This window comes from Arachis duranensis, chromosome 2 (genome assembly GCF_000817695.3).
Source record: "Arachis duranensis cultivar V14167 chromosome 2, aradu.V14167.gnm2.J7QH, whole genome shotgun sequence".
Lineage (NCBI taxonomy): Eukaryota > Viridiplantae > Streptophyta > Magnoliopsida > Fabales > Fabaceae > Arachis > Arachis duranensis.
Genome location: NC_029773.3, coordinates 92,667,789 through 92,672,160, shown reverse-complemented (window position 1 = coordinate 92,672,160; position 4,372 = coordinate 92,667,789).

The following is a 4,372-nucleotide window of genomic DNA, read 5'->3' as shown; positions in this document are numbered from 1 at the left end:
TTTTTTTTTTTTTTTTTAGAGTTATATATATAATGATTTATATATTTTCTCTTATCCATTTAAATCTTTTGGATAAATAATTTAGTTACATGCTAAGTACTTTAGATATTTATTTAGACCTCCAAGAAAAAGACAATGAAATGATTATTTTTTTTAGAAGGATCTGATGAGATAGAATTGATGGGTTTAAACTTGTATAAATGATATTTTGACCAAATCATGATGAGTTTACATTTGATTTTTTTTAAGTTATGATTTGAGTAAAAGTGAAAAAGATAATTATACTGTTAAAACATCTCATTTATTTAAAATGTTTAAAAGGAATAAAATGTACAAATAAACGGTTAAAGATATAATTATTTAATTTATGTTCTTCTTTTTTTTTTGTTTAAATTAAAAAAATATATAGTTTCATGAAATACTTATTTATTATTATCCCATTCATGTGTCTATAATTTATGATTATTACTGTTTCTAGGTTTAAGTCCTTAGATTTGAAATAATTATTGGCACACCAAAAATAAAAAATTGAGTTCATGAAAATAATCCTATACTATAAACCAGAATTTATCTATACTTGATGATAATAATAGTATTAAGATTTTTTACTAATTGAGATAGTTAGCTGAAACTTTCAGCTAAGAATATTTTGGCAAGTTGATTATTTTAAGTAATAAATTATTATCAGTTAAGCGAATATAATTAATGTAAGCTACTGCATACAAGTATACAACAATAATTTTTCTGTTTTTTCGTCACTTTTTCTCAACCTGTTGAGCCTTTAATTATTATGGTAGCGTATTAACTTGCCTCTTCTTTATAAATTATTTAATTGATAATTGATGTTTGAAATAAATATTCTTTCATCAGTTCTTTTCATTACTTTTATGTTTTAAATATTATTTAATTGGTTAGATATATAATTATTTAAGTCTTTACTTATTAATATCTACGGCAGCAAATTATGAGTCGTAAGGATTATTTAGCGGCGGTTAGATCACTAGTAGTCGTTGGATATCGTCAGTTTTTAACACTTTAAAAAAAAGAATAAATATTCCACTCGACTCCTGACAATTATTTCGAAAGGAGAACGAGACTTCTAAAAAAAAACACTCAATTCAGTCTCTAATCTTTTTTTTTAGACTGATTAATTCTTGTGCCCAAAAAAATAACATTGACTTTTTTTGGCATAAAGACTAATCAGTCCTATAAAAATAAAGCTCAGGAGTTGGGGTGAGTATTTTTTTTTATCAAAAATTTCGTTGTCTTTTGAGATAATTGTCAAGAGTTGTTTTGAGTTTTTTTTTTTTAAAATGTGCTCCATTAATTAAGCGCCATAGAACCATTTAACGACATTTTATAACCGCCGCAAAATTCTTATAAATTAAAACTACCACTATTTGAAGAGTGATTGTTGTGAATTCAATTTTTGAGATAAATAAATTTGATATAAAAAAAATGACTCTTACATAAAAAAAATCTTAATATAAAAATTAATATATTTTTATTTATTAATTTAATATTTAAAATAAATAATTTTATTAGATAATGTATTTATTAATGGATTAATTTTTTTGTTTATTGAACGTGTGTATACATATAAAGATATAATTAGTTGAAATGACAAGTATTTATAGTTTAATTAAAAAAATTGGATTTAAGCCTTTTAAATAATAATAAAAATAATAATAATAATAATAATAATAATAAATAAATAAATAAATAATAAATAAAAAGAAGAAGAGTTAAAATCTCTGTGGGAATTTAAAGAAGGAAATAATGGAAGAGCAGACAGGGGCACGTAATGGTGCAAAGAATCTCAAGTACTATCTACTCTCAGTTTGGCAGAATTGATGCGTTACTTTTCAAGAGTGTGTATATATATACATAATATAGCAGAAGTTGCAGTAGAACGTTAAATCCATGCATAAATAATTGAAACTTACACCAATAATCACGAGGAGTAAGTAACTCACATGGGTGCCTATATATAATTCACGTTTTAAGAAAATGATATATTCACTTTAGAATTTAGTTATATTCTTAATAGTCAAATTCAAAATGACTAAAAAAGGAGTCCAAATTTCTTTATTAATATAACCATTTAGAGATAGAGAGCAAGGGTGTTGACATACAAATTTCTAACAATAATATACCATCCATTAATGGACAGTGTTGAAAATAAATATATTATTAGGTTAGTTTTGGTATGAATTAGTGACGCTTTTAAACTGTCGATAAATTTCATCTAAACCGTCGCCAAAAAAATTGTATTTCATATTCATATATAGAGATAGTGCTTCATTGAAATCAATGTTGAAGCTTTTGTCACATGATGCCTTCGGGACCCAAGATCCATGAAAAATGAAATCCTTTAGTTTGTTCAAATTATAAATTCAATTTAGCCATTATGAATTTACATATAAGTTTCTCTTGGTATGTGAGATTAGTGGGAAGAATAGAAAATGGGTTTAGTGGCTCATTTGGATATTTAATTTGAATAAATTTTTTTGTTAAGGAAACTTTACTTGTAGTCATATGATATATATTGGACAATATTATCCTTGCACCATTAGATGAGAAATTATATTTTTAATGTTAGTATATTTTTTGGTATAATTTTACCACAATCTTAACTATATATACGTAAATATCACTTGCTTAAGTTGTCATTATCTTTGTTTGATTTAACATCATTTGATTTTTTTCCTACATATGATTAGGTTTGTGTTTTTTTTTTAAATAATAAAAAAAAAAGTTAGATAAGTTTGCCATTGGCTAAAATGAAGAGATCATCACATGCAATAAAAAATGGCTCTAAATCTTTTTTTTTTGGGCCCAGTGGGAAGGGGATTATGTTTGAGGTTAACTTGAGTGTTTTTGAGATTGGTCCATGGTCCAATAACCTCACGAAAGAAAAACAACAAGATGGAACCTATAATTAATATATGGGCCCTAACAAAAAATATATGGCCCATTCATGACCAAAAACAATACAGCCAATTGAAATGGTAGATTTTCTCTTATTATACTTTTTCTTTTGGCAAGTATTTCAATAAAAATATCAAAAATATCTTTTTAATAAAATATTTATTTACAAAAATAACGTTTTTAGTAAAAAAAATATTTTTATAACATATTAAAATTAAACTCTATAGTTCATTATTTTTTTTTAAAGATAAATGTTATTTTATTAATATAAAATAAAAGTGTTTCCATAAATAAGTATAAAAGAATTGGATAATCCCATTTATCATCAACTGTGACTGAAAGATTAAGAGTTTAAAAAAGAGTAAAGTAAGAGTAAAGAGAATTAGCAGCATCTATCAGGTATGGTTCACGAGTTCACGCACTAAACTGTTGGCTTCTTTCACTATCTATGATGCCGAACTTATTACCTTCTCAAAAACATACTGATTCCTCACTTTTCAAGTGCTCCAACACTACGCCGCTATGAAGAGGGTCTTTTTCTACCGTCGAATTGAGCCGCTGCCCAAGATAAGACTTGTTGCCACCAATTGAAAAAGATCTCTTCTTCTCTCATCCATAGGTCAGGGATTATTAAGCTTAGACTCCAAATTATTGAAAACAAAGGACATTAGAATAAAGCATGAGAAATTGATTCAGTCTTTAACATGCATCTTGGACAAGTGGTAGGAGTGGATGCAAACCGACTGTAAACTTATTGTAACATCAAAAACTTTTCATGAAGACTCTTTCATAAAAAAATTTAATTTTATGAGTTAATTTTAATTTCTAAATACTATTCTATACTCTGTTTACTATTCAATAATAAAAAGAAAAACATCTTTATGAATAAAATAATTGTATCTAAAAGTGATTTATATGAGAATTAGTAGAACAGAGATAATAATGAGTGAAGAAAAAAGGGCCAATAATAATTAAAATGATTAATAAAACACCCCATCATCTCACCTCAAATTTTATAAGCCCATAATAGAAACAAGGTAATTAACCCAATAAATATTCAATATAAGAATTTAGTTCAGAGTTTTTAATGTTCTGTAATCCACTGAATCAGTGTCTTGTCTATTCAAGGCTTTTCACAAAAATTCAGTGCATCAACCCACAGAAATAAAAGGCCTTTTCAGTGTTTATGCAGAAACGCGTAATAATAATGTACTTGTTTTTTTTTATGAACTTCTTTAGCAAATTGAATAAACTGTTTTAATAAAGTTGCAATTTTGTGAGTGTACATTTTGAAATTTGTATGTAGGAAAACAAAAAAAGGCTTGTCGACTGATAAATTAAAACATCTAATAATAAATTAATAATAATAATAGTTAGTGTAGTATATATTTGCACTAATTATAACAGCAATGTGTGGAATAAAAATCCCGTAGGTGGGTAG